Here is a 14,297-nt window from a genome sequence, read left to right as displayed (position 1 = left end):
GCGTTGAAAGGTCAAGCGACTACACGGTATTACAAAAGTCATTTTGCATCCACAAAGGCCAACATATCCTCAAGCCTATGCTAATGGTAACCACAACAGGGTACATTATGGATGTTCTTGGCCCATACTATTCCAACGGGAAAAACAACGACGCCAGAATATTAAACCATGCCCTAAAAACGAAACAGGACCTGAAGACATTGTTGAAAAGAAACGATGTTGTGCTGGCTGACCGCGGTTTTCGGGATTCTGACGGTCTACTTCAAGACTTAGGTTTGGAACTCCAAATGCCGTCGTTCCTACCAAAGGGTAGCAAACAAGTGGAACCCTCTGAGGTTAACCGTTCTAGAATGGTAACGTACCTACGATGGCCGGTTGAGGTGCGCAATGGTCACCTTCAGACTGTCTTTGCTCTATTGCAACACCGCATACCATCAGGTCTGTTGTTGCACCTCAAGGACTTTCTTAGAATAGCGGCGGCACTACTAAACGCCTTCCATCCTGATTTGCTGCACAAAGGAAATTGGGAAGCCACCGTCCAAAGAATGGAAGCGTCAAAAGGACAAATAAATGAACTAAAGGAGAGAGTGGAACGAGACGGACTTTCAAGAAAACCTACCAAATGGGAGAAACTGAACGATATCCAGCTCGACGATTTCCCGGTACTTACAGAAGACGACGAGCGGGATGTGGTCATGAGTGATTTTAAAACAAGGAGAGCGGAATCATACGTCGGCCTAATAATTGACCGGTTAGGAACTTTTACAGTCGAGCTCTGTAAGGTCGAAAACAACCTTCTTAGGGTTAAAGTACCTGGCCAGTTTTCCAAATCTACCGAACATCAGGCATTTATACAATATACTCCTAATGGTGTTGGAATGAACGCCATTCAGCGGTGGTATTGTAATTGCAAGGGTGGGGCGCTAACGGTGGGCACATGTGCCCACGTAAGTAGTGTAATTTGGTACTTGGGCTACCGCAGACACGAACAAAAAGGTTCGTGGCCCCAATCTGCTGCGCGTCTTATTTACGAAGACGCAACAGAACTAGAAAACCTGCAAATGGATGAAGACTTACCAGATGTAATATGATATGAGTCTGTTAACCACTGTACATAATAAAAATGAAACTATTACTTAAATATAGTGTGTTGTTTTTTTATCATCTTCATTGGGAGTAAAGCAACCAAATGGAAATATTTTCATTCTATACAGGGGTTTTGGTAGTATAAAAGCTTCCAGAGAGCCCCTTGAAGCGATTTTTCCGTCGCTACAGCTAGACTTTTAGTGGAGCACCCCACCAGGCGTTGTTGTCTACAAATAGTCTATTTATTCCAGGAAACGTAACCTTCTTTATCCTTCTGTTACATCAATACTATAAGTTCCTACAAAACCAAACTTTCAGGATATTTTAAGCATGTGTTGAGGTAGTTTTGCGCCGAGATTTATACAAGTCAGTGGGGGGTAAGGCATTAAAGAGCACCACTAAAACTAGGAATCTTCCCTATCTTTTAACATTGAATGCGCATCTTCCAAGGCGAATATCACCGATTTCGCTGATCGGTCCGATGTGAAAATTGGGATTTGGTAGCGCTAAGTACTTGTCTTTCGTAAAATTAATCAAAGATTTCGATAAGACTATGTTTGAATTTTTCCGCTAGTCTACCCAAAGTTCTATGGAACCCGTATCCCCCTCTTGCAAATTTTAGGCGAAAAAACTCTTAACAAGCTGCCCCAGCAGAAAGGACACTCGTGCGGGATATGTAAGATAATAAAAATTTAAACAATAGGGGCTAAAAAAGCGAGCCTTAGATAGAAAATTCTTTGCTAGACGCCATACCTCCAGTTGTGAACTTGTGAGAGTCTAATAAATATTAACAGTAGAACTCGCAGCAGACAACTCCTTCTAAAGACTTAAGCTATCCACTAGCACCATCGCGCGCCACCATCCTTAACCCACCGCACCAACGCGTGCTTCGGAGGAGGCGGAGTCTTTTTATCCTTTTTTGAGGCTTCAGCGAGATTGCGTTCTGGTGGAGTCACCAAATAAGTGTTTACTTTAAAAAAATCGAAATCGCAATGATGGGGGATGAAAAGCCCGAACACACGGTATTCCTGTCGCCATGCATTGCCAAAGCCACGCTAGAGAGACCTTGAAAACCGGGACCAATACCTCGTGCGAGGGGGGGATTCTCCCCCGCACGAGTAAAAAGGGTGCGACGTGTGGCATCTCGATACCAGGGGTTCATCATGATCCCAGACATTTCCCAAATCCAGAAGTATTCGACCCCGACAGATTCAATCCGGAGAACAGCGAAGGAAGACACCCATTTTGCTACATTCCATTTGCAGCCGGTCCTCGCAATTGCATCGGTTCGTCAGCACCTTTAGTTCTATAATTAATAACTTCTCTTAATTTCATCTTTTTCCAGGACAAGCATTCGCCACGATTGAATTGAAAGTATTTTTAGCTAACGTTCTTCGTCATTTTCGAATCACTTCGCAACTACCGAGAGATAAGGTAATTCCTGGTTATGGTGTTGTCTCGAAAATTCATAAAATGCCTCTCCATATCGTGCCCAGAAACCAGAACAATTGAAAATAATTTACGGATAGTATTTCATTTTTTGAACTAGCTATGACTAAAAGTCCACTTTGTCAAAGAAAGTAATGACTAGAGCACTAACTTAATAATTTTTTTCATCCTGAGTGTTAAGGTTGTTAATTAAAATAAAGGCTATGATTTCCTAATTTCTCAGTATTAGTGTATAAAAATACGGCATTTTATTAGTAGGAAGGACGGAGCTCAGATTGTCGCTGACCGTTAGCTGCTGGAATTTATTGAAGCTTTGCTCGCGCGAGCACACACACGAGTTTTCTTAGCAACACCTCACAACGTTTCATCCAATCAGCAACGACTGCTAATCATGCTGACAATTTATCATGCATCACATTGTAAGCCCTCAACCTCAACTTAATGCTTTGAAAATGTTTGAAAAATCAAAGATTGATTTTTGACATGGTGTGCGAAGCGATGAGAGCGTGCAAACGAATTTGTTGTGATTAACTCAAGCGGGAAATTAGCGGACTCGCGAAGCGTAAACTTACTGTAGTGTGTACATACCTTCAAGGAGGGACTTGCATATGAGAACAACAGGTTTCCCATAAAAAAATAGCTGCCTTATCGATTTTAAGGTTAACTAGTGGAAGTATATAAAAATATTTTTACAAACAGTAAATACTCCAACAATCGCTCAGATGCATGCTCTTAATGCTCCTAGTTTTAATAGATTTATACCAAAATTTTCATAATTGCTAAACATTGTTATCATGAAACGCGATCTTAAGGGTACTTTCGTTTGAAAAAGTTACGTTCTCAAGCAAATTATTGGCCTCATAAAATAACAGTGTCTACCACTCTTCTATAAACCATTTCTATAATGAGCTTAGATATTATATTTAGTTCTTACGCAACTTTCAGAGAACAGTCACAACCGTTTTCTTTAAAACGGTCAGCACACATTACTCTCCAAACGGAGTAAAAATGCCAGCAGTAGTATAGTTCCTGCTGTAGGAGAGAAAGTAAACTGCGCAGCATTGAAACTTCCAGTGACGCGATAATCAATGTCATTAATACCCTATTTATACCATCTCCCTTTTACCCCAGACGTTATACTTGTGAAGTTGGCCCCATTATCCCTTTTAGGGACTAAACTCGGTTTTGTAGTCCATCTTCCCATTTAGACTGTTCTAAGCCTTTGACAGCAACTCATCAGGCGCTTTGCTTTAAGAAAATCTACAACGTTTTACCTACGTCACTTCAAGACAAGCTCTCAGTATTCAGTGAAAACTTATGGAACTTATTGTAATCTTTAATATAAATAATATTAATGATAGTTATTGAGATTGATAGCGCGGTTAAATTGAAAAATGACCGGTTTACAACTTTAGTGAACATGGTTTTCCTCAAATACCACCGAACTTTCCTGTTTAATTATGGATTACAGAACTCTCTTCAATGTTTTGTTTATGAAATCAAGGGCGCAATCCAAAATGGCATAGTTCCAATTATTATAATCAATTCTATAGCACACAAATTAAAACGGTTTTCATATAAAACGAGTTGGGAAAACCAAAATATCAATAGCACTACTTACAAACTTATTAACCTAGATATGAATTTACCTACATATGGAATTATTTTTCTTTTTTTATGAGCAATTTCAGAAGTTAAAATTTATGAATTATTAAAGCAGTATTCAAAGCATTGCGAATATACATTAAAGCATACGACATTTTACATCCAATAAGAATGTGGCATGTATACATGGAAATCAGTCAATGGGGAAATGAAGGGTATAAAATTTGGAGAAATATTACCTTTATGTGTTTGTAAAGGCAGATACGTTAATCTTAAGTAGTAGCGGAAGGAGATAATACACTGTTAAAAAAAATGGAACTGTTTGACACCTTTAGAGGTGTTTCCTAATGCATCCCCAGCAGCACCCCTATTGGTGTTTAAAAGCACCATTCGAGAGGATGTCAATACGCACCTTTCAAAACGGTGCGAAATAATACCTTGTCTGAAGGTGCTTTTTATATCCTGTGAGGTGTTTTAATTACTTTGAATAGAGGTGTATATTAATACCAGAAAAAGTGTTAATAAACCCTTTAAAAAAAGGTCTTTTTGAGACTAATTTGGTGTTTTTAAATTCCATTGACGTTGGTGCTTTTTAATTCTTGTTAGGTTTAAACCATCACCCTTAATAGAGGATTATAATTATACCAGAAAGGTGTCTATAGACTCTGTAAAAGGTGTTTTTTGAAATTATTTTTTTCAAAACACTTGAGTTACCATAGATTAGTCTATCAAAATAGCTGCTCAAATCCAGTGGATTAAGGGTAAACGTTTTTCTGCTGTAAGCCTTATTCAACCGTGTAAGAATTGATATGCGTGTGAAATGGTTACTTTATCCTTTACTGTATATCCTCAATAGTTCTATTTAAGGACCTGATTTACATCATTTAAATGTGTATTTAATTTTCGGCTCACTGTGAACCGTCAAGACCTCCTCAAAGACACACGAATTCAAGGAACCAATCCGAACAACGCTTACCAAAACATTTCGAAGTAACATTTAGTGAAACTAGGAAATTTAAATTTCAAGTTTAACCTGTATATAAATGTAGTAAAGCTGAATTAAAAAGTAAACACCAAATTTGATATATTAATATAAAAGTTCTTCTTGGAATATTGAAATGAAACAGAACTTTATAGCTACAAAACTACTTAAAGAATCGTAATGCCGAAACATACTTAACATATTTTCATTTAATATTCTACAATAAGAAAATGTTATGGTTTTGTAAGAGATAATTTCATCCTACTCGCTTTATATTAACTTTGATATGCGTGTAGTGTTTCGACTCAGATGCAATCTTCATTACTCGTTCTATATCAACTTTCACTTGTGTCGTTCCGAAGAAAGAAAATTATCTTAAATATTTAAATAAATATAAATGATATTAATTTTTTTAATCGTCAGTATTTTACCTTAATTCTAGTTAAGTGGTTTTAAGAACGTTATTCTTAAAATGATTTTAAACATAGCTATTGTTGAAGTTTGACTTCTAGCGTAAACCGTTTACACAATTTTTGGAAATTTAGGGTATATAAGGCGATTGATTCACAAATGGTAGGAATAAGCGCTATTACGTGAACCTTTGGTCGAAGCCCTGCCATTGGGAGGCTGGTCGTTTCTCTTAACTTAAGCCGATCGCGCGTACATCTTAATCCCAACGATGTTAATGGAGTAGAAGCCAATGTTTCAGTTTGGCGTGTATGTGGTATACACAGAAGACTATATGATGGTGTTGTCAGAAGACAATAAGTACAGATTAGCGTGTATGTGGTATATACCATTAGAAAAACATGTGTGGCGATAGAGTAATGAAGTAGAATTTTTACCTCTCTCCGAGTGACTGGACGTGTCTGTGGGTCTGTCTGTCACCGCGTTCGCAGTTGGCAAATCGAAGCAAACGTGTTCGTTATTTCCGGAACGCGTTCGCAGTATACAGAAACTCGGAAAATGTTACTTCGTTGCAATATCCATCTTATTTAACGTCAATCATTAACTATCCGTTACACGTTCATCTGCTGTCTAACAACCAATTGTTTCACCCAATGCTAACCGGTATTTAATGGTTTCTAACAACAACACCATGCACTAGTCATTCGTGTACACCACATACGCCACACGTCCACACGTGAGACATGAGAAACGTCTAGCCTCCTAATGGCAGAGCTTCCACCAAAGGTTCACGCAATTGCGCATTTCTTATCTCTTAATGTGAATCAATCACCTTATATACCCAAAATTTACAAAAGTTCTGATATAGGTGTTTCCTAGAAGTATAACTTTATAGATAGCTATGTTTAAAATTATTTTAGGAATTAAATTTCTTAAACCTACCTAATTATAATTAACGTAAAATACTGACAATTAAAATAATTCATAGCACTTATATTTATTTAATTATTTAAGATAAACTTCTTTCTTTGGAATGACAAAAAAGAGAGTTTATATAGAACGAGTAATGAAGATTGCATCTGAATCGAGACACAAATCGCATATCAAAGTTAATATAAAGCGAGTAGGATGATAAGATCTCTTCCAAAAGGATAACATTTTCTTTTTGCAGAATATTAAACGGAAATATTTTAAATATTTTTCGGCATTACGATTCTTTTAGTAGTTGGGTAGCTATAAAGCTTTGTTTCATCTTAGACACACAGATACGTCCAGTGTAATACCTCTCCGTGACGTCATCGTCACTCGGAGAGATAAAAACCTCTGTCAAGGGGAAATTCAAGTGATAATTTTATGAATTACTCTAATTCCAAGAAATTCCAGCATATTGAACTCTTCGAGAATTATTTTCCCATGATTGAAAAATCAAAATAAGTATAAATTCCTTCAAATATTAGAATAAGCTAGTCCTAAGAAATGTAAAATAATTTAGATTTTTAAAATCTTTGGTTTATTCTTAGGAAGCTTCACTGTGCAGGTAGAATTAGTAGATTATTTCCTTCTAAGCTCATATCAATAACCTTTCACTTAAAAAGACACCATATCAGCTTAAAATGTGTAAAGTAAAGCCCAAAGGTGTTTATTCGCACCATTCGAACAGATTTATATTGAAAACACTATTTCCGTTTAAAAAACAATTTAATAAGGGTCAATTAACACCTAAAGGTGTGTCTACGTACCAGTGAATCACAATTTCCTTTAAAAATACCTTAAAAGAGTCAACTAGCACCTTTTTACGAAGAAAACACCATTTCAGTTAAAAAACACTCCAAAAAGAGTGTATAAACACGTCAAGGTATTTCCGAACACCCATGAAACACCTTTTTTTCTAACAGTGTAGAAGAAGGATGACACTCTGTATCATCTTAATACTTTAGTTATATAACGTCATTCTTCCCAGGTTCACCCTTTTTGTTTGCTTTCCCGCTCATCAAACTTCAGATAGGCATCGCACCGTAAGGTGAATTCTATAATTATCTGGCACTAAATCCCTAGCAATAAAATCACAAAACTCGTCTTGAAGTGTGACAAAAATCCACAAGCGCGCCTTGACAAATTATTAAACGCTCAATAGAGTAAAAATGAGGGAACTATTTATTGCGTATGTGATTCGGTTTAGTAACCTTAACCCCAGTAGCACGAGTGTTCCGCGTTCGAGTCGGTTCGAGGTAGATTCGTCGGTTTATGGTCCAGTCGGTAGTTACGACTAAAATCCGACTCTTATCCAACTTCAGTTGCCAACTCCGCTTTGCAGTCGGCCGTGAGAACAATAAAATAGAGTTGGCTGATAGTTGTCTTTAAGTCGGTTAATGTAATGAAGGATTAGGTCGGCTGCTCGACTCCTTACCAACTAACATGCGTTTCAATCAAATAAAGGATAACAACAAGGGTCTAGAGGTCGACATATCCGACGGCCTACCGATCACACTGAACATTTCTGATTTTGTTGTAATGAAGCTTCTTCCGCGATTGAGTCGGTTCGAGGTGCATTCTTCGCTTTATGGCCTAGTCAGCACTTAGGACTAAAGTCCGCCTCTTATCCAACTTCAGATACCAGCTCCGCTTTAAAGTCGGCCGTGAGAACAAACAAAAAGAGTTGGCTGATAGTTACATTTTATGTCGGTTGGAGTAAGAAAGGACTAGGTCGGCTGCTCAACTCCTTACCAACTAACATGGGTTTTTATCAAAATAACAACAATTAAGGGACAAGAGGTCGGCATATCCGACTTCCTACCGATCATAGTAAAGATTTCAGATTTAGTTATAATGAAGCGTCTTCCGCCTTTAAGTTGGTTCGAGGTAGATTCGTCGGTTTATGGTCTAGTCGGCACTTACAACTAAAGTCCGACTCTTATCCAACTTCAGATACCAGCTCCGCTTTAAAGTCGGCCGTGAGAACAAACAAATAGAGTTGGCTGATAGTTACATTTTATGTCGGTTGGTGTAAGAAAGGATTAGGTCGGCTGCTCAACTCCTTACCAACTAACATGAGTTTTTATCAAAATAACAACAAGGGACAAGAGGTCGGCATATCCGACTTCCTACCGATCATAGTAAAGATTTCAGATTTAGTTATAATGAAGCGTCTTCCGCCTTTGAGTTAGTTCGAGGTAGATTCGTCGGTTTATGGTCTAGTCGGCACTTACAACTAAAGTCCGACTCTTATCCAACTTCAGATACCAGCTCCGCTTTAAAGTCGGCCGTGAGAACAAACAAATAGAGTTGGCTGATAGTTACATTTTTTTTTCGGTTGGTGTAAGAAAGGATTAGGTCGGCTGCTCAACTCCTTACCAACTTACATGGTTTTTTTTATCAAAATAACAACAAGGGACAAGAGGTCTGCATATCCGACTACCTACCGATCATACTAAAGACTTCAGATTTAGTTATAATGAAGCTTCTTCCGCCTTTGAGTTGGTTCGAGGTAGATTCGTCGGTTTATGGTCTAGTCGGCACTTGCAACTAAAGTCCGACGCTTATCCAACTTCAGTTACTAGCTCCGCTTTGAAGTCGGACGTGAGAACAAACAAATAGAGTTGGCTGATAGTTAAATTTTTTTTCGGTTGGTGTAAGAAAGGATTAGGTCGGCTGCTCAACTCCTTACCAACTTACATGGGTTTCTTATCAAATAACAACAAGGGTCGAGAGGTTGGCATATCCGACTACCTACCGATCAATACTAAACATGTCAAATTTCGTTATAATGAAGCTTCTTCCGCGTTTGAGTCGGTTCGAGGTAGATTCGTCGGTTTATGGTCTAGTTGGCACTTTCAACGGAAATCCGACTTTTATCCAACTTCAGTTGCTAACTCCGCTTTGCAGTCGGCCTTGACAACAATAGAATAGAGTAGTCTGATAGTTACATTTTAAGTCGGTTAATGTAATGAAGGATTATGTTGGCTTCTCGACTCCTTACCAACTAAAATGCGTTTTTATCAAAGTGCACTAGTGTATCAACGGTTTAAGATTATCTTAAACATTAAAATAAATATAATTAATATTATATATTTTCTTCGATAATTATTAACCTTATTGCGCGTTACATCGTTTAAAAAATAGCTATTGAACATTCTTGAGAGACTAGACTAATATTGACGTTTGAAATGAAGCATACGCCCATTGTTGTCTTACTCCAATCGGTACATAAGGTTTCGAATCTTAGTAATGGATAATAACAGCACAATTGCATGAACCTTTGGTGGAAACTGCACCATTGGGAAACTAGAAGTTTCTTGTAACCCTAGCCGATCGCTAACCTTAACGATGATGGAGTAGAAGCCAGTAAGTACACACCGGTGTCCATGTGGGATGGACAAAAGACCAGATGAAAGTGGTGTTTAGAAGACAGTAACTACAACCCTTAAAGCCGACCATAAACAAGCCAAAAGCCGACCATAAACAATCCATAAAGCCAACCATAAACAATCCACAAAACTGACCATAAACAATCCATAAAGCCAACCATAAAAAATCCACAAAACCGACCATAAACAATCCATAAAGCCAACCATAAACAATCCACAAAACCGACCATAAACAATCCATAAAGCCAACCATAAACAAGTCGTAAAGCCGACCATAAACAAGTCGTAAAGCCTACCATAATCAAGTCTGAAAGCCGACCCTAAACAAGCCATAAAGCCGACCATAAACAATCCGTAAAGCCGACCATAAACAATCCGTAAAGCCTACCATAAATAATCCGTAAAGCCGACCATAGACAATCCACAAAGCCGACCATAAACAATCCATAAAGCCTACCATAATCAAGTCGTAAAGCCGACCCTAATTAAGCCATAAAGCCGACCATAAACAATCCATAAAGCCTACCATAATCAAGTCGTAAAGCCGACCCTAATTAAGCCATAAAGCCGACCATAAACAAGCCATAAAGCCGACCACAAACAAGCCATAAAGCCGACCACAAACAAGCCATCAATCCGACAAATAACAGTCGATAAAGCCGACCGCAATTAGATTAATAATCCGACCATAACCAGATAACAAAGCCGACTTCTTGTTTGATAATGTAAGAGCTGGAACGCTTACTTTTTAGAGTCGGTTAAAGTGCTGGCAAAATTTCTACGGCCGGAAGTCGGGCCAACGCTTAAACGGATAGGACATTTCGACGGTCGAAATGAAAGTTTACCGACGCTTTTACGTCAGTGTTGGTTGGACCTCGAACCGACTCCGTTGGCCCAACGTCGATTTTGCTACTGGGGTTGCTCCAAATGTTCCGATGTTGGGAAGAATGACGTTACACTTACCCCGCTTTGTGGTACACTTCTCTCAAAGATAAGTATTATTTACTTATGGTAGTAGGTATTTATTACGAAAGATATTAGCAATCCGTGGCCACAAATGTTAATAGCCTCTTTTTCTAATAACGTTCGCGTGTTTTAAGAGTTTTTAACAATTTTTTGTACCCTGGTTTTGAAAATCTTATAAATGGTCTTTATGAATTTTAGGGTTCGATTTTCCCCCATTTGACGGGCATCACCAGGTTCCTATGCTATTTGTGTACAATTTGATAGTTTTAGTTTTGACAGAGGCTCATATTACCGCTTTATTCACTACTTTTAATCTTTGACTCTTCTACTTCGAACACCAGTTTTCTTCTTCGATTTCAATTCGCGTCGCAGCTCTACGATTTTAACTATGGCGGCTAACACGTTACAAACCATCCAAACCGTGAGCGTTTCTCGGAAATTTGCAAATCTGTGCTGACTAGAATCATCTTTGCAATTAGAGTTATTGCAAAGACACGAAGACGAAGTACTTCTTAACGATATTTGAACCCAATAATCAAAAAGGCCAGACTCGGTCAGTTCCAGAATTCTGTGTAGAAATAAAGTCTCTCTTTTGCATTAAACCACTCTAGACAAAACAGAAAAAGTTTGGAAATAGGGGTGCAATTGGCAAGGAACTCCTATTCAAAAGCAGAGCATGCTGGTATGCCTAATGAATGTTAGATTATATGTTTTAATTTGCAACATTTGTTTGGTTTATTTGTCTAACAATATTTGATTTCATAACGAGCTTCAACACTCTATTTCACCTTAAATGCCCATTTTACTGTAAATGCATGCCCACATTGAGTGCCGGAGATTTTCTCAAAAATTAAAAAAAATTACCTTGAATTTATTTTTCTTGCGAGATACTTGTGTTTTTTCTGAAATCCAATCGTAATTGGTTGTTGAAAAAACGTTTCTTTGGATTGGTGAATTTTACCACGAAGTCCTTTTTTACACCAGAAGGCTATTTTGAACATGACCTGCACTTCTTCGTGAAACAGAACACTTTCACCATCAGAAATTCTCTTGTACGTTTCCATTTTAAGAAGTTGCTTCATATTCATGAAGCTCTCTTGAAAACATGATCTTTCATATAAAAGTTTTCGGTCACCAGAAGAAGCATCCTTAGAAGATGTAGAGTGTTCTTGATTAGGTCATGTTGAACAAGAAGGGAATAATGATTGGTATTCAGAAAATAATTTCATGAAATGTACCTCAAAATATTTCGTAAAAATTGAGTTGTTCAGCGCTGTCACGGGTAAATTAACTTTTTCAACAACTTCCTTCAAGGTATTTATATTTTCATTTCCAGTTAGCAAGGACGCTTTTTCCGATCCAGATAGAAGGTTTACTAAAATCATGATTGAAAATATCCAACCTCCAAGCATTAATTTTGATGCTGCTTTTAATATACGGACACTTATTCCTGACATAGATAAACTATTTGAAATAATTCTTTTTTTTTTTGAGAAGCATAAAGACTTGAATACCTTGCTTGAATAATGTACCAAATAAAAGCCAAACATAATCCGTGAAATGTCGTTGGAATGTGGCCTTCTGTTCGATGTAGTATAGCAAACATCCAATTACAATAATGCAACAGAATATGACAGCCCAAACCTGTTGCGATAAAAATAAATCTGGTTCATATGTGATCATTTAAGGAAAGTGCCAGTTAAAGGGAGGGTAAAGTGGAAGATAAAGGGGTTTTTAAGCTATTCTTCCACTAATTATATAAGACCATTCTGCATAGTAAAACATCCAAGAAGTAACACTGATTGATTTTAAAATTAAAATTAGTTTGAAATTTTATGGGCAATTTTAGATAAGTGCCTCCAACCAATCGCGTAATGCCCTGCCTTTCTATTTGGCAAATTTTCGAGGCACGCTCCTTGTCGAAAGAAATTTATCATGAGATTAGATGAAAATTTGCGCGCGACGTGATAATCGTGGCGCGAGACATGGAGCGTGCCACGAGAAATTTCCTATCAAAAAATCTGGGCGATAGGCTATTGGTCGGAGGGACTTATTTCAAATTATTTTTAAACCCAATTTGAATTTTAAAATCATTCACAGGTATTTCCTGAATGTTTCACGGTGCAGACTGGTCATATAATTAGTAGAAGAATCGATAAAAAACCATTTCATTAAGAGCTTAATCAGTTTTTGTTGAATAAGCACACTCTAAAAAGTGGCGGTGGAAATTTTATCCTGCACTATTTGCACACCTTCACAGGGTGTTGAAATTATATGAAAAAGTGCAATATTTTATTAGCACCATTAGCTAAAATAAATGGACTAAAATTGGGTTCGAAATACATCATTCATTAAAAGGTGCTCAAATTATAACCAAATGGATTAAAATACCACCTTTGATAATACCATTAAGTGGTGCTAAAAAAATACGAAAATGGAGCTAATTTTCAAAACTCATTTGCTTAAATAACAGGTGTAAAAAAAGGCTCAAAAACCTCCATTCGTTAAAAGGTGCCAAAATGATACCGAAATGAAATAAAATAACACCTTCTAATACTACAAAAAAAGGTGTTAGGCTATTTTTAAAATGAAGCTGTTTTATCTAAAGGTCATTAGCTTAAATAAAATGTGTTAAGAAGAAATGAAATGTAAATAGTGCATCAATTCTCGCCATTTACAAATATTATTGAAATAGTAGGTATTTAGCTAACATTTATAATGCTTTTTAAGAAATATTTCAGGCAATCTGCCGAAATTCAAAAGTACTATAAGTTTAATCGTGTTAAAGGTAGGCAAATTGAGGGTAAAAATACCGCTGATATAAAAAATTTATGCGCACTTGAAAATCAAACGTGAATATTATCTGAAAGTTAGATCCCGACTCTTTCCTATTCCATTTCGAAAAAATTTTGGATTCCAAGACGTATAATGGATGTGGCATGAATATGGATTCGAACCTCTCTTCGTTGATACCAAAAGGAAACATACCTACATCCACCTCCTAACAATAGCAGTTGTTTACATTTAGTTAATTTTCCAATTTACATTATTAAGAATAACTCACATTTCTTCTTATCATTCCCATTAGACCATTCCAATCTTTTGTTACTTTATTTTGACTACCCGGTCCAAACCTTCTAAACTCTTTTGGTACCACGACAAGACTAAGGCTGTAGGCATTTAATCAGGAAGGAATATATATTCTGATATATGGTTAAGAAGGAAAGGCACAACGGTTGGAGAAATATAATAAATATACAGGGTGTTTCTGAGGCCCAACTGAGCGGAAAGTATCAAACAACATGGGGTGTACATACAACATTTGGTTACGGAGATATGCCCCACCCCCCAACATTGGCCCCTAAAACAAGGAGGTATCTTCCCATTGCTCAGAATTTCATTAGACCGAATCCCGCCAATGTTTTTAATGAATCTAG

At 37.3% G+C, this 14,297-nt stretch overlaps 1 long non-coding RNA gene and 1 pseudogene across 2 annotated transcripts; both read left to right on the top strand.

Annotated features, from left to right (window-relative positions):
• The first annotated feature begins 2,122 nt into the window (after positions 1-2,122).
• LOC149687470 (cytochrome P450 4F12 pseudogene) lies at positions 2,123-2,640 on the top strand (annotated as a pseudogene). Its single transcript, XR_016383793.1, has 2 exons — positions 2,123-2,372; positions 2,432-2,640. The product of XR_016383793.1 is annotated as a cytochrome P450 4F12 pseudogene (transcript).
• A 5,084-nt stretch (positions 2,641-7,724) lies between these two features.
• On the top strand, positions 7,725-8,257 carry LOC149687469 (uncharacterized). The gene is made up of 2 exons (XR_016383608.1): positions 7,725-8,074; positions 8,141-8,257. It is a non-coding gene; the product is annotated as an uncharacterized LOC149687469 (long non-coding RNA).
• The last annotated feature ends 6,040 nt before the right edge of the window (positions 8,258-14,297 follow it).

This window comes from Phalangium opilio, unplaced genomic scaffold (genome assembly GCF_054372755.1).
Source record: "Phalangium opilio isolate 3A_F unplaced genomic scaffold, DU_Popi_V2 ptg000031l_1, whole genome shotgun sequence".
NCBI lineage: Eukaryota > Metazoa > Arthropoda > Arachnida > Opiliones > Phalangiidae > Phalangium > Phalangium opilio.
This window is presented reverse-complemented; position numbering and strand designations above follow the sequence as displayed.